The 20,399-nt window shown below is 39.5% G+C and overlaps 1 protein-coding gene across 8 annotated transcripts in view; it reads left to right on the forward strand.

Annotated features, from left to right (window-relative positions):
• TNIK (TRAF2 and NCK interacting kinase) overlaps window positions 1–20,399 on the forward strand; it is a 396,954-nt gene that overhangs the window by 16,702 nt on the left and 359,853 nt on the right. The window lies entirely within an intron of this gene.

Consider the following 20,399-nt stretch of genomic DNA (forward strand, 5'->3'; position numbering starts at 1 on the left):
TAACTGCACAGTAGGATGCATCATAAATAAATGCATTGGAGAAATGAAACATCTTTAGTTTGACTGTATTAACTACTTCTTGCTGTTTTGGATATGTGTCTGTGTATTGTCCCCTTGCACGTATACCCTGTGTTGCCAATTTAGAAAGTGTTTGGAGCAAGGACCTATGCGGCTTACTCAGTAGGTAGTAGAGAGTTCTGCAGTTGGTAGATTCTCAGTAAATGTTATCCTGTATGTTGTGATTTTCTAAAAGCTAGTTGACAGTTTAACTCCTTAAGTCAGCGGTTCTCAAAGTGGGATCCTTGGACCAGCAGCTTCAGGATGCTCTCTTAGGCCCTGCCTCTCTCAACGTTTTTTGTTTTTTTCTTTTTGTTTTTTTGAGACAGGGTCTCACTCTGTCATCCAGGCTGGAGTGCAGTGGTGCGATCTCAGCTCACTGCAGCTTTGACCTCCGGTTCTCAGGTGATTCTCTCATCTCAGCCTCCAGGGGTAGCAGGTGCTATAGGCATGCGTCACCACACCTGGCTAATTTTTGTATTTGTTATAGAGTCGGGCTTTCTGACATGATCTTGGATTCCTGAGCTCAAGGGATCTGCCTGCCTCAGCCTCTCTAAGTGCTAGAAATACAGGCGTGAGCCACCATGCCTGGGCTCTCTCAACTATTGAATCGGAAACTCTGAGGATGGGGACCAGCAACTTTTGCATTAAGAAGCCCTCCTAGTAATTCAGAAGCACGTGGGAGTCTGGGAACCACTGGCTTAAATGTTTAAAAGATAGTTTTCTTGGCTGGCATGGTGGCTCATGCCTGTAATCCCAGCACTTTGGGAGGCCAAGGTGGAAGCTTCCCTTGAGCCCAGGAGTGTGAGATCAGCCTGGGCAACATAGCGAGACCACATCTCAATAAAATGAAATAAAATAAAAAAGAAAAACAAAGTATATTCATGGAAATTTGGATATGCCTGAAAATGTTGCAGAATAGGAAATAGTAATTTATTTACGGTAAGTGCAACTTTTTTATAAGGTATATGACCTCAAAGAAATTATGGACAGTACACATTCTTAGGAGTATGGAAGTTAAATTTTTTAAAGAATATTTGCATTTGAATTGTTTGTAAGACTCAAAGATACTTTGAAATTGAAAAGTCTACAACTTTCAGTTGTTAATTCTGGACTTTGCATTGTTCTTTGCATCGACATTTCTTTTCTTTCTTTTTCTTTTTTTTTTTTTAGCAAGTTTATTCAAGGTGCAGAAAAGCCCCATTCCCTTGATCAACAAGATGCATCCTTCTGATGTCGGTTTCCTATTTTTCCCTATAGGCCTGTAGGGATTGAGTTTGAAGTCCCAGGAGGTGCTGACACTTGCTTGGAAACTGAAAGAAAGAATCCATATTCACAAATTCTTTCAGCCTTACTTCTATTAGAAGCCTAAAATCTTTGAGTTACTTATTTTTTGAGACCTGGGAAATGGAATGTATATTTGGAATCTAGACAGCAGGTTAAAGATTTCCTTACTGGGAAATCCCACAGACTTTCTTTGTAACAACAACTTGTAAGCATCTCTTACCTAGCCACAAAAATGTCCCATGTTGCTATTTAATCCACAGTTCTTAGATAAGCACATTGCTTATATTGCATGTCTGTTTATTTGGAGGAAAAGTTGATGGCAAGTATGGTTGTTAAAGCAACTTTATATACAACTGATATGAGCATGCATGAAAATTTCATACTCATTGCTGGGGAAAATGCTTTTAAAAATGTAAATTTGAAGACCTCCCCTCATAGAAGAACTATTTTAAAGGAAAAACAGATGGTTAGATAATCATCATCAGACTAGATATAAAAAATATCAGGTTAAAGATTATTAGGTATTTCCCTGTATTGACACTTAGAGGGATAGATCCAGTTTTCTCACAAGAGGTGTTAATATCATTAAGGTATCAGGGAATTGTTCAAGCATTTTATTTTTATTTTATTTTTTGAGACAGGGTCTTGCTCTGTTGCCCAGGCTGGAGTGCAGTGGCTCAATCATGGCTCACTGTAGCCTCAAACTTCTGGGTACAAGTGATCCTCCCACTTCAGCCTCTTGAGCTGGGATTACAGATGTGTGCTACCACATCCAGCTAATTTTTGAATTTTTTTTTTTTTTTTGTAGAGATAGGGGTCTCCCTGTGTTGCCCAGCGTGGTCTCAAACTCTTGGGCTCAGCCTCCCAGAAGTGCTGGGATTACAGGTAGGACCAGCGTGCTGGGCCCTGTTCAAGCCTTTAAATCTAGATTGTCCTAGATGGCACAATGAATGACATCATTTGAAAACTTCTGTCTGGAACTAAGTTTGCAGCAGTTTTCTTTCTAGTGGTGGTGAAATCATAGACTCTGTCTAAGAAAGCTACAAATTTGAAATGGCTTTTTCACAGCCTGTTCATGTGATTCCTCTAACACTTGAGATAATATATGTTGCAGTTTGCGTGGCTGAAAGGGTCCTTTGAGTTTGGGAGCACTGCGATTTTTCAGTCGACTCCAAGACTTTCAGAGCACGGAGATTCTGAGTAGCAGTGGAACCCAGTGGTTCTGTTGCTGGTGTCTTACTCTGGAATGGTTGATAGAGTCAAAGCTGAGCGTTTGCTCTTCCTAAGAGGCCGCTGCTGCTTCTGTCTTCTTTAAATTGGTAGCTCTAGCACCAGTTAGAGAGTACTCAGTTTTCTTTCCATGCAAACAAATAAACAAATAAAGCACTGTAGTGCTTTCTAGAGCCAATACCCAGATGCTATTCAGGGAAGGATCGTTGCACAGACACTCTGTGGTCTGAACAATATGTATAGTCTCTCTGGGAGTATTTTAGAGATGTAACTTGTGCTGGTATTGTAGCCATCATTTCTTGAATATAAACAGCTTTTATTTTGGGAGAAGAATGGATGTAAAAATGTGAAATAGAGAAGTTTACACATTTTGGGGGAGGGGGAAGGGGAAGAGGAGCAGTATTTCTTTAAAATCATGGTAACCCAATCTTAGTTATTCCTTTGTTTTCTTTGAGTGACTGAAAATTAGCATGGAAATCTGCTGGAACCTGACCAGCTGGGTACCTAAACCTCCATGGAACTGACTGCACCAGAAAAAGGGCCAGTGGATAATTATTGTAGGTCCTCATGGCTAGAAACAAAAAGTGTCCCTCCTCAGGAGGAAACCTCTCTGTGAAGACAGGCAATCATAGACATTCAGTGAAATATGTCTGGTACTTCAAATAATCTTAGAGAGATACAGAGATCCGAGCCCCAGATACAGGGTTTGCTTTCTAGATTGAGAGAGTCTGTTGAAGGCATTTGGAGGCTGGGTGTTCCTCTGTGGTCTCTGAACCAAAGCTCTTGCCAGTTCAGTCCCCCAACCCCTTTAATTAGTGTGTATGTTTGCAAAGGGTACCTGGGGGTATTCAAAGCAGCCTGGACATTAAGTTCTCTGTCCCTTTGAGGCCAGGTCTGTTTCTTTTCTTTTCTGGAAGCAAGGTATCTTGCATCTCATCACTTGATACAATGCAAGTTGCATCAGATTTTAAAAAAATAATCCCCGACCTTCTTTCCTGTTTCCTCCATGTGGCTGCTGCCTTCTATAAGTTGCAGGATTTGCAGGTTTGCAGGATTCACAGTCAGGATTTTGTCCCTGTGAAGACTTTGTTTAGTTTGCAAGGAACATTTTTATTTGAGTTGCATGGTTCCTTAATGACTCCCCTTTGACAAATATTTTGGTTAAAATTTCTATGATCATTAGATTTACTTGGTTGTTTAGTATCGCATTTTTATACTGAATTATTTCAACCATGATTTCAAATGGACAGCTCTCATAATTTTGTAAATCCATTTAAGTGAAACTTGGAATGTCAATAAGTTATGAGATCATGTGAACTCTGCACTTCGCAGACTATAAGTCAAACCTTTATCCAGGGGATGCTTCATCCACCATACAGGTAAATCTGAATTTGAAAATATACCTAAGAATGTGCAGAAACTGGAACTCTCATACATTGCCGGTGGGTCTATGAAATAACTCAGCCACTTTGGAAAACAGCTTGGCTATTTCTGAAAAGTTAAACTTAGTACACGACCTAGCAATTCCGCTTCTGCATATGTACCCAAGAGAAATGAAAACACACGTCCCCACAGAAACTTGAACAGGAATGTTCATAAGGAGCATTATTCATAATGGCCCAGAAATGGAAACCACCCAAATACCCATCAGCTGATGGATAGCTAAACAAAGTGTGAAGTTTCCATACAATAGAATACTATTAGGCAATAAAAATGAACGAAGTACTGAATCAGGCTGCAGCATGCATGAACCTCAAAATGTTATGCTAAGTGAAAGAAGCCAGACACAAATATTGCATATTGTATGGTTCCATATATATGAAATGTCTAGAAAACGCAAATCTACAGAGACAGAAAGTAGATTACTAGTTGACTACGGTGGAGAGGAAAACAGGGAGTGACTGTAAATGGGCCTGAGGGATCTTTTTGGGTGATAAAAATGTTTCAGTATTGGATGGTGGTAACCTGAGTGAATTTTATGGTATGTGAGTACTTCAATAAAGGTGTTAAAGTATAATATGCCTGAGACACTGCTTCATAGTTGACCAGCTCCACACACCATGAAGGCAAATTTCCTAGTCAGGTCTCTGTGATATTTCTAGGAAGGCCATCTCTTCAACACCTGGAGAGATAGATGGGTTCTCTGATCCTATCTTCTGCTTTCTATGTATTTTTGTGTCATTCTTTATTCTGAAGGACTTGTCATGTTTTACAAACATAATGATAGTAATTCTCCTCAAGATAAGGTAGCTCAAATAACTTATTCCTTCTGTACAGAAAGGACTTTGGAGCCAGCACTGGGAGAGCTATTCCTGTCTAAAACCTTTCCTAACTCTTTCTGTTTTCTTAATGTTCCATGCTTTTCTCACCTCTGTGCTATTATGCACGCTGTTCCTGCTTCCCGAAACTCTTCCCAAGCCCCTATCATAATGTGTCATTTGTTAACAAATTATTTGGTTGTCTCCCTCCACATCCTCTTCCTGCAGAAGAGAATATCATGTCCATAAAGGCAAGCTATGTTTTCTGTATCCTCGTATCCATTTATTAATGAAATGAATGCCTGCCCAAGACTTACAGCATAGGCTAAACCCCTTCACTTAGCAAGACCTTCTATGATCTAACCATTCCCTACTTTTCTACAGTATCACTAACTACCACCCCACTCCCCTTCCATACACTTTATTTCCTCCACTGTCACCCCTAGATCTCGGCTCTTTTGTTCCCACAAAGTTGAGGAATTCCTTTTCTCAAATGATCAGAGCTCCTTTTAGCATCTTATCTTCCTGGAATCACAGATACCAGGTATTTTTCAAATTGTAATGAGTTGTGGAGTGAGTTTAATGGGTTGCAATCAAATTTTGAAAAAAAATTAGAATAGAGTAGAAAAATATTCCTATGTTTACTCTTACTGTTACTCACCATTACTATGACGGTGAGGGAAGGAAAGGGGCAGTAATCAAGGAGGAATGAGTTGCTGGAAACTGCAGTAGCCACCACGGCCTTGAGAATACCCTCTAGGAAATGTGGAGAAAGGAAGAGGGCTTAAGAGTCTGCAGAACTGGGTGGAGGCTCAGCTCCAATAATCATTGTGGTCATTCGTCCAGCTTAGCATGGTCTTGGATACCATAAAAAGAGAGGGAGAGAAAAATCATGGACACTGTCATATTATGTACAGGAAAACTGTGCAGGCTTCTACCATGTGCCACAGTGAGATTGAGTAATGGGGAGAGTATGGCCCTTCCCCTGGAGCAGCTGGGAGACAAGAGTAGAATGTTCATGAAACCAGTGGAGACTGAGCACATGCTAAGCTTCTGAGGGCTGCGTGTACCAGGTGTGGAGTGAGGGCCAGGTGGGTGGGTGGCACATGCCAGTGGCACATGCTGGCCTTGGTTAGGGCAGGACTTTCCGTGAGGAATTTGTGGTCCAGGATTTGGTCGTAAGCTTTGCAGTTCCAAGATCTACACTTAAATGTGGCTAGGATACTGAGTCTCAGGTCACACCAACATACCTGACACTGATCTGGAGCATGATTTATATAATAATAATAGTAATACACACACACACACACACACACACACACACATTTAGGCTAGTTGATTGAAGCAGTGGGGGAGGAGAAAGAATAAAATTTAATACCAATATTACTAGCTAATATACTTTGTGACCACTGGCCATGTGTCAAGCACTGGGTTAATTTTTTAAATAAAAGTCTGGTCTTGTTAATGCAGCCATATCTTGTGATATATACTATTCTAATTTCATAGATGTGGAAAGTGAGGCTTAGGTTAAGTGATTTATTGAAAATGATGGAGCCTGTTTTTGAACCTAGTTTGGTCCAATTTTTTTTTTCTTTTTCTTTTTCTTTCCTTCCTTTCTTTCTTTCTTTCTTTCTTTCTTTCTTTCTTTCTTTCTTTCTTTCTTTCTTTCTTTCTTTCTTTCTTTCTTTCTTTCTCTCTCTCTCTTTCTCTCTCTCTCTCTCTCTCTCTTTCTCTCTTTCTCTCTCTCTTTCTCTCTCTCTCTCTCTCTCTCTCTTTCTCTCTTTCTCTCTTTCTCTCTTTCTTTCGTTTTTTTTGAGATAGAGTCTCGCTCTGTCGCCCAGGCTGTAGTGCAGTGGCGTGATCTCAGCTCACTGCAAGCTCCGCCTCCTGGGTTCACGCCATTCTCCTGCCTCAGCCTCAGCCTACCACGCCCGGATAATTTTTTGAATTTTTAGTAGAGACAGGGTTTCACCTTGTTAGCCAGATGGTCTCGAGCTCCTGACCTCGTGATCTGCCCGCCTTGGCCACCCAAAGTGCTGGGATTGTAGGCGTGAGCCACCGTGCTCGGCTGGTCTGATTTTAAAATATGAAATGTATGCATCGTGCTATTGCTACTTCCCATTTTATAAATAAATAGTGGGAATACTTTTCTAATGGTAGAACTACTGTTTGCTTTCTGGGGAAGTGTACTTCTAATTTTGGAGGGACATAGGACTCTGAAACTTTTATTAGAAATGTGCTTGACAGGGTTGGAATGAGGCTGGGATTGAACCTGGAGTGTGAAGCCCAAATTCTGATCCCACCACAAGTGATGGTTGGACAGGGCTGGAAACCCATATACTCTCCCTTTTGTTAACCTGATCGAGCCACAAAACCCCTGTTACTATGACATTTTCTTATGATAAACGTATCAGTGAGGGTTAGTTCATCATCTAGATCCCCTGGTTAACATTAATCTCTACTTTTGTTTTTCCATCTTGCTCTGTTCACACTTTTTATCACCGGCATCTCTGTTTTGCTTTAGAATGATTTGTCCATAAGCCATTGGTTTATTTAAATTATAAGCTTCTTAAGGGCAAGAACTTAAGACACTTTCTCAAGTGACTTGTTTACATTTGCATTCTGCAGTGTGCCTAACACGTAATTCACTGGGACGTGTCTTCTGGGAGTCATCCTATTTGGATCCTGTATCCCCACTATCACTGAATGGACAGGGAACTGCTATGCAATTGTGAAAATACAATTTCATGTGTTTTTAGCCTTTAAGAGGAGGGATTGTGATTCTGGGAAACCAGACCTTAACAAAGTGCAGGACCCCTGGGAAAAGGAAAGATCTGTGTCCTAGCAGCTGTGGGTCGTAATGCTGGCATTGTTAGAAACCCCCTAGGTGCTATGAACTGCAAGGGGAAGAAACTGAGAAGGCCCTGAGATGGTGAAATGGCCTCTACTCATTGCTCTTCTATCTCCCCTTTAGACTTTAAAGTGGTTCATTAAGACAACAGACTATAAACCTCTTTATAAGTACAGGCTCAGTAAATGAGATACAGGTGAATTTTTATTGGAGCCAAGTCACTGTGCAGGTGCAGTAGTTATATTCCCATGTCTGTTCTATGGACTCTGAAAGGCACTGCCTGTGAGGCAGCTTCCCCAGTGTCTAACAGGAAAGTGTGGGAAAAGACATTTTGCTGCCTCATGGCGTAGCTAGCTAGCTAGCTGATTAGCTGGTTATCAACTCCCCGGATTTCCTCAGCACCTGTCATTAGTGGCACATTGTAGGCACTCAGATTTCTGTTTAAGTCATCTGGAGCCATCTAATTTTGCTTTTAAGAAACATGTGAGCAAGAAAGACTCTTTTTTTTTTTTTTTTTTTTTTGGTGAGACGGAGTCTTGCTCTGTCTCCCAGGCTGGAGTGCAGTGGCGCCAACTTGACTCGCTGCAAGCTGCGCCTCCCGGGTTCACGCCATTCTCGGCCTCAGCCTCCCCGAGTAGCTGGGACTACAGGCGCCAGCCACCACGCCCGGCTTATTTTTTGTATTTTTAATGGAGGCGGGGTTTCACTGTGTTAGCCAGGATGGTCTCAATCTCCTGACCTCGTGATCTGCCCACCTCGGCCTCCCAAAGTGGTGGGATTACAGGTGTGAGCCACCGCGCCCGGCCAAGAAAGATTCTAACACAGGGCATCAAATGAAGTTCAAACATGGGTAGGTGTGGGTGACAGATGATAGGTGGATTTCAGTTACCTGATAGGAGTTGGGAATGATGGAATCAACATGGTGGCAGATTTACTGTCACCTCCCTGACTGTTAGTGGAGAAGGGCCTGCCTCTGCCTGGTCCAGTCTAACATGGAAGGAGAGGACGAGCTGTTCTTCAGAGGCTACAGGGTTTGAATACATCATGCAGCCATAAATCCCAGAAGCACTTGCATGTATTAGTTTAGACACAGGTCTTGGAGGCACAGGGTAAAAGCCTCCTCTGACTGCCTATGCTGGCATTTGTCTGTTTCTTCGTTTCATTTTTAGCTTCTAAATATTGATTAGCTTTAGTGAGGGCTCACTGGCTCTTTTGGTTATCCTACAGCTATAGGGGGATAAGGCCCACGACAGTTAAATGGCATTCCTGGAGCACAGCAAAGTGGAAGCGGTGGTCAGGTTTGCAAAATGCAGTTCAGCAGCAAATGCTATCCTGATGTCTCCCATGTTCTCTACTGGGTACCTCCTACTAAGCTTGGGTGCTTTTTTCCTTTACAAATGCAGACTGTTGCACTTAATCAACTGCTGTGACTGCAATGAACTGACTTCACTGGAGAGAATCTTTGAAATCAAGTGTGTTAAATTGACTCTTCCTTTCTCAGGTAATAATGAGTAGACATTCCAGCTATAAAGAAAGAATTAATAGATTCCAAGCTTTTATAGGCTTTGGGGCAGTAATAAAAAAAAAGAGGAACTGGCACAGATGCCGCTGTGCTTGATTTCATTCTTTTTGAGGGGTGTTAAAGTTCTTGACAGCCTGGTCAAATGACCCAAGGGGGCAAATGCACCGGCTCTGTGTGAGGTCAGGGATAGGGATGGCAAGGTAGATAAACTGTCTGTTTGATGCAGATTTGTGCTGAAATGTTCAAATCTTCAACCTGTTCTCAGTCTTTTGAAAATCAAGGCATGTAAATGAATGATGATAGCCTCTAGTGTCTGGTTAGGATTCCCCAGATGACACCTTGGCAGAGCATTTAGCCAGAACATTTTTGGCACCTCAGAGAGTAACTTGTATAAAAGGTGACCATGAAATAGTTTGGGCTCATTTGTGAGCTTCTGGCTTATCTCATTTGTTTTCAGAGTCACAGGAAGGAAAATGACTTACGATTACATCAGGGGTTGGACTCTCTGGATTTGAATCTTGGTGCTATAGCTTACTAGCTTTGTAGCTTGTGACAAGTTATGTAAAATCCCTACGCTTTTCTACACCTGTGACATGGAGATAACAGTAATAGTACACATAGGGCTATTGCTGGAATTAAAAAGACCTATTTTATGTTAAGTATTTATGACAGTGCCTGCCATATTGCAGATATGCAATAAATGTTCAGTACGTTCAACATCAGCATCACTCTTGCAAACAATTTGAGAGCCTACTCTGAATCTGGTGCAGTGCAAGCAACTGGGTATATGTAAGTTTACAAGGTATTAGGTTCTGCCTCCAAGAAGTTCAGAGTGTAGTGGTAAACACAGATGTAAAAACAGATAAAGAGTATTGTCAGTAAGAGCACCAGGGTAGATGGCTAGGTGTATAGGAGTGGGGAAGATGGAGGGAAGTGGACCAGATTGAGGGAAGGTCAGAAGTGGGAGTTTCATGGAGCTGAAATAACTTAAAGCAATTCTTGGTGATTCCCAGTGCTATGGTGAGCATGCCATTGATGTAAAATATTGATGTAGATTAAGTCTGCATATGTTGTGTCTTAGAAGTAAGCTTTGTGTTCCTTCCATGCTGTCCTGCCCTACTGCCCCCACCCCAGAACAAGCCATATCACTTCATGTCTGAGTTGTTGCGTCTGTCTGTCTTGCCTGTCACCCTCTGATTCATTTCTCCCTGTTCAATTTTTCTGGCTTAGGATCTGGAAACATTTTATATATGAAGTATTATTTATTAATAAGCAATAATGTGTGTTTCCTGCTTTGTATGAAAAAACCTAAAAATTGCTAATTAACAGTATGGAACTGAAAACACAGAAAATGCTAGTTAAGCCCCCTTATTTCTGTCTTAGGAAGTCTATTAATACAACATATTAGTAGACCAAGGGACATTAACTATGGAATCATTTCAATGGATGTCAAAAAGGTATGGTATAAAATTTAGCAGTTATTTTTGATTAAAAAACAAAACAAAAACTATTTTTAATAGACTAGGATTAAGGACACTCTTTCTTAACTTTGTAATGTGTCTAAAACCAATAGTCATCCCCATACCTATCCTTTAAACACCAGAGACTCTCTGTGGTGCACACTGTTGGTTCCCTACCCGTCAGTCATCCCCATCCTTTTTCTTGCCCACAGAGCTCTGGATATATTCTGGTGTTTACCCTTCCACATTCTCAGAGGAAGTTGACCTCCACTTCCCCAGCAGCGGGGAGGTGGAATAGATTAAGCCAGTCATTGGGATTCCATTCATTTTGTTGATGATTGCCTTAAACAAGTCATACAACACAATCTGTCCAATAAGAAGGCCAGAGGAAGCCTTACCGGAGGTTCCTGGGAAGGCTTTCCTTTCTTTTACAAGTAAATTTGTAAAAAGATATTTTCCCTATCCTGGACTTGGATATTATCTAAAGACAGTGATACTTAGATTTCCTCCAGTCATCTGGCAACCATGAGGGGAAAGCCAGGAGAATCACAGAAAAAACATATCAGGTCCCTACATTATTGAGCATCTGAATTAATCAACTCTGGAACTGGCCTGACTCCAGACTTCATATTATATAGATAATACAATTTCCACATTGTTTAAACCACTCTCAGTTGTGTGTTTTTATTTTACTTGCAGTTGCAAACATCTTAATTAATGCATGTTCTTTTTAAAGTGAGGGATGGTATCAAGGTGTCAGGAATCAGATAATAACCAATGATAATATATAATGTAATGGAAATGTTAGCCATTGAATAAAGGCAAGACATAAAAGAAACAAGAATTATAAGAGGATGAGGGCCAGGCACAGTGGCTCATGCCTGTAATTCCAGTGTTTTGGGAGTCCAAGGTGGGAGGATGGCTTGAAGCCAGGAGTTCAAGACCAGCCTGGGCAACATAGCAAGATCCTGTACCTAAAAACAATTTTAAAAAATTAGCCAGATGTAGTGGTATGCACCTGTAGTCTTAGCTTCTTAGGAGGCTGAGGCAGGAAGATTGCCTGAGCCCAGGAGTTTGAGGCTGCAGTGAGCTATGATGGTGCCACTGTATTCCAGTCTGGGCAACAGAGCAAGACCTTGTCTCAAAAAAATAATAATAATAAATAAATAAAGAATTACAAGATGACAGGGACGACCTTGTCATCATTTACAGATGATACCTCAAAAACGTAGAGAATCAACTAAAAGTATATTAGAACAGTAACAATTCAGCAATGTGGCTGGATACAAAATAAATATGCCCAAATCAATAGTATTTTTATTAGCCAAGGAAAACAATCAATTACAAAATATATTTGAAAAAAGATACCCTTGACCAGGCATGGTGGCTCACGCCTGTAATCCCACTACTTTGGGAAGCCAAGGCAGGCAGATCACCCGAGGTCAGGAGTTCAAGACCAGCCTGGCCAATATGGCAAAACCCTGCCTCTACTAAAAATACAAAATAATTAGCCGGGCACCTATAATCCCAGCTACTAAGGAGGCTGAGGTACAAGAATCATTTGAACCCAGGAGGTGGAGGTTGCAGCAAGCTGAGTTCATGCTCCTGTACTCCAGCCTGGGAGACAGAGTGAGACTCTGTCTCAAGAAAAAAAAAAAAAAAAGGAAAAAGAAAAGAGAAAAAAAGAAAAAGAAAAAGAAAAGAGAAAAGAAAATACTCTTAATAACAATAAGTGTAAAATATCTAGAAATAAATTTAATAAGAAATCTGCAGGACTTATATGAAGAAAAAATTAAAACCTAACAAGGGACATACTAAAGGCCTGAATTAATGCAAAAATATCCCAGGTTGCTGAATAGGAAAATTTAGTAATATTATTCCCATATTAATATGGAATTTCAATAAAAATATCAAGCAGGAATTTGTTTCAGGATCTGACAAAATTATTTTAAATTTTATTTGGAAATATCAGATAAGAATAGCTTTTTAATCTGCTGGTATAATTTGTGTTTCTGTTGCGCGCGTGTGCGCGTGTGTGTGTGTATGTCTGTGTGTGTGTGTTCTGTGTCTGTGATGCAATATTTGCTGCATAAAAGTTTTAACACTTATACGTAGTAGATTATGATTTTTATTAATATAAACACTCTCAGGTAATGACTTTTCCTAGGAATTACATCTGGTTTCATAAGATGTTTTGTTTGTTTTACTTTGTATTTGCTCAATTATGTATGATTTTCCTTTTATTTCTATAATTTGTCTTGATTTGTTTTTGCTGTATCGCTTGAAAGCAGCATATACAGTAAGATTTACTTTTTAAACACAGTATAAGAGGTTTCTTTTAAAGGAAGAGTTTAAACCATTTGGTTTTACAGCCATATATGATATGTTTGAGCTCTTCTAATTTTATTTATTCTACTTTCTTTAGTGTTTTCTTTGTTTTTCTATATAGACTGTGTTCAAAATTCCAATTTGAATATATACTTAAACCTGTAGTTCTCTAATTATGTAAATTAATTTAAAAAGGAATCCTTTAATGTCCCCATTGCATAAAAAAGAGTCGAGTTAAACTTTATTTCCCCTATCCTGGTCTAATCCTTCCAGTGTTTTTTAATTCAATTTGATGCTATAGATTAAAAATACATTATTTTATCTGATATCAGTTTAATATTATATGCTTCTTTTTTAAGTTTTAAATTAAAATGTGATGATATTAAGTACAACTCATTGTTCTTCAAGGATGCTTTTAGTCTTTTGCATTAAATTGGTCATTACATGAAATTAGGCATTTCCTACTCTATTATATTGAGTTCTTTATTTTGATGTTTTATTCACTTAACTGGAATGTGTATTTTGAATAGTTTTTTATGAGAATGTGATACATGTGCAGTGTTTTATGAGGTTTCACATTGCTTAAAATTTTTCTTTTGCCTTTGTTAAATGAACAATAATTTGTCTGGGAATACAATTATTTTATCATAAACTTTTCCTACCGAACTATAGATGGTTCATAGGTTAATGGTGTTCAATATTATGAAAGAGAGGCTTATGGCTAATTTGATGTCTATGACTTTGTAGTTAACCTGATTTTCTGTCTGGTTAGTCCTATGAGTTTGGGAAAATAATGGAAATTACTTTTTTGGTCATATAGGGTTTATTTTCAGTTATTTTGCTTAGTACTCACTGTAGTTTTGCTCCTCGGAGCAGGTTTTTGTCCACATGTGAATATTTATCTTTATTATTTTTATTTTTGGTACTGTTCCTTACTATTGAATTTCTTCCTGCTTAGTTTGGATCTCTGTGCTGTATGTTCCCTCTCTATCACCTTTTCCGTATTTATTTTTGTATCTGTCTTTTGAAATTGCATCTGGTTGTGATGATGTTTGTCTGTCACAGCATGGGTATTATTTTCCACAAGTCGATTATGTTCTGTATTGCATCCAGCTTTCCTCTTGCATCTTAGGCTTCCTTGTATTCTTTCTTTTCATTTGTGTCCTCATTTCAATCTTTTCTTCTCTTTTGGCTATTGTATCTTGTCTTAAGGAGGCCATCTTCTCTTAGAGTTCTTTTGGTTTGGAAACACTATTAAAAATGCATACTAAAATTTTTATATGTTACGCTTTGCATATTTTCTTCTGAGTTGTCAGGATACAATACAAAATAAGGAAAATCAATCATTTCCCAGTGTCACACAGGCTTATTGTTGTGTTTCTGTTTACGCATTCTCAAAAAGAGAATGAACTAGTCTTGGGATTTGCCAAAAGGCAGAATGTAAGTTGCCAGCCTGGGTGGCAGCCTTTTTGTGAGTGACTTGAGCAAACTCTAATGTCAATCTTCATGTGTTTGAATTCTGTGTAGAATGTACTAAATTTCTCTGTGATTCAGTTTTCCTGTCTGTAAAATGGGAATAATGATTTTACCAATTTTATAGGGTTGTTGTGTGGATTAAACAAAATAATATATGAAAAAAAGGCACAAAAGCAGTATCCTCCTAAGTGTAGAAATAAGTCATTGTACTAATGTGTGCATGAAACAAAAATATGTTCCTAAAATTATTTTTCGATTTTAAAAGTTAATATAGGCTCATTTAAAAAATCAAATATTACAAAAACAGTAAATACAGAGTAAAAAGAACATGTAAAATCTTTACTCAGAGGAATTATGAGAAGAATCTCTGATATTTTGGCATATTCCTCTCCAGTATTTCTGTTTATTAGAAAATTATATTAAAAAGAATGTACTTGTATGGAACCCTAGACATTTTGGCAATAAAACTCTAAAGAAGCTAAATATATAAAAATACGTCAAGATCTACCATAGCAGCTACCATTGTGTTCTGTCTGCAGTAGACATGAAGAAAACGTTTGTTAATATGGGGGATAAATGGAACATATTATACTATTCCAAGACATCTTTATGTTAATCATTATTTTCCTTTTTATCCAGGAGAGGATGTTTTCATTTTGGGCTCTTTTGTAAGACAGTTCTTTGTTTTTCTATATAGACTTTGTTTCTCTATATAGAAAGTTCTTACAAAAGAAGATTCTCTGCTTAATGAATTGAACCTTTCTGAAATATAGGTGTCTAAAGAACCAAAACAAGCAGGATGGACTTATGAAATGACTGGGTAATTCATTATTACTGGGTTTCTTCAAAGCATAATGTTAAATCTGGTTCAGCTTAATTAATGTGACTCTACTTTTTATCTTCTGCAACATGCAAATTGATTAAAATTAAGGTCTACTCTTCTCTTGGCAGGAATTTTTATTTAGCTATCTTCTCTTATATTCATCATTAAGGTGTAACCTGAAAACTCACAACTATATTTCCAAAGTTGAAATGTAAAGGAAATGTAAAAGAAGATTCTCGTCTAATTAGTAAGATTAAGCTATTTAATATTAAATGATTTACTACTAAATAAAAATATTTATTTTTGTTATTCATTTAATATTAAATTAAATGATGTTAAACAAGCTCTTGATTAAAACAATATTAATTTCTTTTCTTTTTTTTTTTGTCTGTTTTTTGAGACAAGGTGTCACTCTGTGGACCACTGCTAAATGCAGTGGCACAATCTTAGTTCATTGCAACCTCAAATTCCTAGGATCAAGCAATCCTCCCACCTCAGCCTCCCAAGTAGCTGGGACTGCAAGTCCACACCAGCACTCCTGGCTAATTGTTTTAGTTTTTGAGAGACAGAGCCTCCCTATGTTGCCCAGGTTGGTCTCAAACTCCTGGGCTTAAGGGATCCTCTCACCTCAGCCCCCAAAAGTGTTGGGATTACAGGTATGAGCCACTATGCCTGGGCTTATTTTCTTGGTTCACATTAAAAAACAAAGTATTTTTGTTGTTTAGCATAACGGCATTTTGTTTTTGCTTTTGTTTTTTTAAAATTAGGGGTAGAGGTAAAATTCTCTTGATGTATATTGCGATGAAACTACTTGAAACAGTATTCCAAAACTCAAGTTTCTTGAGGGATAGCTATATGCTAAATACCGTATTTGGTGTTTTGCATATTGTTTAGTCGACAAGAGCAAACAATGTAAGGCAGTATTTCATGTCACTAGTTTTTAAACTTTAGCATGCATATAGCTTTACCTGGGGAGCTTGTGAAATTACAGAGAGGTAGGCTCTATATACCTCTAGAGATTCTGAATCAGTAGGTCTGGGATGGGTCCCCAAAATTTGCATTTTAACAAAGTGATGCTGATGCTACTGCTTTCAGGATCACATTTTGAGAATCACTGTGATGAGCCACACAGGAGTGGTAAGGACGACAAATTGCAGGGTGTTCACGGGAGGAATGCTGCAAACCACTCTTGGTTAGGGTGTATGTGAAAGGCTTCTGGGGCCAGGTGGGATTTGAGCAAGACCTTGATGGGTAATTAACATAGAGTAGAGAAGAGGGGATGGAGGAGAGAACAACCAGAGAGGAAACTGTGTAAGCAGCGATATGGAGGTAAGAATGTAAAATGCTTATTTGAGGGATGGCAAGACCATCTGACAGGAGGAAGTGATTCTTGCTGTATTAGGGAATAAGATTGAACAGGCTAATAGAGGCTGGATTTTTGAAGATCTTTAATATCTGGTTAAAGAATTGTACTGTACTTTGCCTAGGCAAGGAATTGGAGGTGGGGTAATATAAGAATTTCAAAGGGGAAAATGTACCTAGAAGAACACATTTTTAAAAGAAAAATAAAAATAGCCAAAATCAGGCCCTAGCTAATATTCTTTTGCTCTCTCTCCCTTCTTCTCTCTTAACTTCTGAAGGTTATGTGGAGCCAGTAAATATTGTTTATTAGATGAGTGACACGGGCACAATAATGTTTTAGAAAATTAAGCTGGTGGCATTGTAGAATGAATTGTAGAGGGCCGAGGGAGACTCTTGTAGAAATCCTAGGCTTGAAGAGGTGAAAGTTTTTATTTGGGGATCATGATACCCTTAAAATAAGTAAGGCAGTTAATGCAGCTTGCTTTGTGGAGATATGGTTAAGATGGAGTGTTTGCTTTTGGCTTCGTAGGGCAGGATGACTTCTAACTGGAATGTGTAGCTCGTGGTTGTGAATCTAAAGCTGGAGTTTGGGAGACAGGTGGAAACTAAATATAGGAATACAGTGCTTGATGGATTGCTAAATTCATTTATTTGTTCAATTAACAATGTCTCAGTCACTGAACTGGGTGCTAGAGACCCAATGAACAGTCAGAAAGACTGAGTGTGAGGTCTTGGCAGTGTAGCTTCAGGGGGAAAAGGGACAGAGTTCAGAGGATGCTGTGTTTGAGAGAAGAGAAGAAAAAGGAGGAGACGATGAAAGAGAAAGAGGAGGCTATGGAAGGAATGATCACAGCCATCACATGTAAATCAGGATGTCAGATCTCCCACCATGGAGAGAATTTGAGGAAGGAGGTAATAATGGGCAGTGCCAAATGCTGCAGCACAGAATTGCAGCTACTGGGCTGGATGACTGGAGTATGCTGGTTGCCCTGCGGGGGTGTTCTTTGGAAGCAGAGTTATCTGTAGTGGAATGGGGTGGGGGCAGGGGCAGAGTCCTTGAGGAAGTGGAGACCCTGGATTCAGAGCAATGTTCAGGAAACTTAGTGGCAAGCATTAAGAGAGATTAGGACAGCAGAAAGCTAACATGCTTTCTTTTCTCAAAGTGAGGAAGACCTTTGGGTGGTTGACCATAGGGGGCAGGAAGCAGTGGTGGGGGAGAGATAAAGGTATGAGCCTGCAGTCCCGCTGATCTCAATACAGAGCTGCTCCATTTTTCTGCTTTCTGGGGGCCTAGTCCTTGGGAGTCACTTTGACTCCTCTTTTTCTCTGCACTGATCATTGGATCCATCATAAAACCTTTTTGGTACCTTATCTTCTTGAAAAATATAGCCATAATCCAACTACTTCTCACATCTATGCCGCTATGAACTTTCTCTTGAATTATTGAAAGTCTCCTAACTGATCTGTCTTCTCCTTCCTTGACCTTGAGTCTGTTCTCATCCAGTGTCTAAAGTGATCCTAATAAAGCGTAAGTTGAATAATGCCACTGTACAAAATCCACCTGGGACTCCCTCTCTTTTATTATTCACTAAATATTGAATTCCTTGCAGTAACCTACAAGGCCCTGCCAAACCTGACCTGCTCCTCCGGCCCCCAGCACCAAACACACACCCTCCTCGTTCCTCAAGCTCAAGCCCTCCAGGAGACTGCGGCCTCCTCTCACCGAGGAATGCTCTTCTTCAAATATCTGCTTGGTCTCTCTCCTCTTTTGGGTCTTTGTTCACATGTCATCTTTTAAGTGAGACCTCCTAGGACACTCTTTTATAAGTTGTAACTCCATGGCGCTTATCACCTGACTTAAGTATTTTATTTCTGTCCCTGCCTGCTAGGCTGTAAACTTCACAAGGGTGAGCCGTCTTTCCCTTGATTTGGTTCATTGTTACAGTACCAGTGGCTAAAACGCCTTTTAGAAAGGGAGCGCTAAGTGAATTTTTAATTAATGCGAGAGAAAGCAGGCATAGCCATTGAGGGAGATAAGGCTTAGAGGGTAATAATAATAGCATTTTATTATGCCCCCTGCTCTGTGGCAGGTGCTTTAACATGTTATTGTATTTAAATCTTACGACCATCTTGCACAGTGGGCATTATACTCCATTTTACAGCTGAGGACACTGAGCATTGGGCACATGGTTAATAAGCGAATAAGCTAGTAGATTACAGAGGAATCTAATATGCCGAAGAAAAGGGGATCAAAGGCAGAGTATTTAATCTTAGAAGTTAGGAAGGATTTTTCTCAAATAGGAAGAAAGGAAGAGAAGAAACATAAGAGCTGAGATGGAAAGGAGAATGTGCGAGGAAATCTTTTTTTCTGATGACCTTGATTTTTCTTAGTAAGGAAGGAAGCCAGCTTTTCTGTTGAGATGGAGAGGAGGTGACTGGGGATTTTAGGAGGGCAGGAAAGGTATGAAGTACACCTATCTGGGCAGTCTGATGAAGATAGAGATTAACAGTAGGATTCCTGAGATGTGTTTATGGCCCAGCTAGAATAATAAGTCAACTAACAAAAGGATGTTAGCAATGGGTAGTGTCTTTATGATCCATTAATCCAGCTCCCAAATTTTATACTTTGTCATTCTGTATCCCTTTTATCTGTGATCTGCCAAGACCTGGGCACTTCCACTTATCTTGGAGGATCTTACATCTGTTTTCCACTTGCTTGTTGGTTTGTTTATGATGATTTTTGAGTGGCATTTGTCCAGGTAGGCAGCCATTTGGCACCTGAATCTCGCTCTTCATTGATCTCTCCAACTCCAGCGACCTTAACCTCTCCCCTCCTCTGTCACCTGTACCTAAGGCTGAAATTCAGGAGGCTGTGTGGTCTTACCGAGAAAGCAGAGAAGGGCTGGCAGTGGCAGAGTGTGGTGAGAAGGGGCTAATGGACAGGTGCCTAGGAGTGGAGAAGCCCTGGAGACTCTGGAGAGGACGGGGCTCCAATTCAAAAAGAAGGGAAGTTGAAGCAAGGTAGGCCTGAATAAAACTCATTCCTGTTTAAAATAGTTTTGTGTACATTCCAAGATGATTTTGATGTTTAAAAAGAATGTATTTTTACATGCATGGTGCTGTCATTTCTTCCCTTTTTTTTTTCTGGACAGTGTCTCACTCTGTCACCCAGGCTGGAGTGCAGTGGCATGATCTCCCCTCACTGCAACCTCTACCTCCCGAGTTCAAGGGATTCTCCTGCCTCAGTCTCCCAAATAGCTGGAATTACAGGTGCCTGCCACCATGCCCGGCTAACTTTTCTGTATTTTTAGTAAGAACAGGGTTTCACCATGTTGGTCAGGCTGGTTTTGTACCCCTGACCTCAAGTGTTCCACCCTCCTCAGCTTCCCAAAGTGCTAGGGAGACAGGTATGAGCCACTGTGCCCAGCTCTTCCCTTTTTTTGGACAAATAGAACCCATATTGTTCATAGTAAAATACTTTTTAAATGTAGAGGAAAAAACTATTATGGGGATGTTTGCTTCATTGAGTTAAAGGTAAATACTCTGCAGGAATGGGTAATAAATGTAGCATGGTAAATAAATTTGTAGATAGTCTATCTAATTATGTATACTTTTCTGTATATTTAGCCATAGGGGTGTTAAAAAAAGTTGGCATTTGTGTTGCTGTGAACTAATGTTACTATTTATGACATTCCTAATGTTTAGCTGAGAAGAATTGTTAGTTTGTATACCACTCTTTCAGTAT

Source organism: Theropithecus gelada, chromosome 2 (assembly GCF_003255815.1).
Source record: "Theropithecus gelada isolate Dixy chromosome 2, Tgel_1.0, whole genome shotgun sequence".
Lineage (NCBI taxonomy): Eukaryota > Metazoa > Chordata > Mammalia > Primates > Cercopithecidae > Theropithecus > Theropithecus gelada.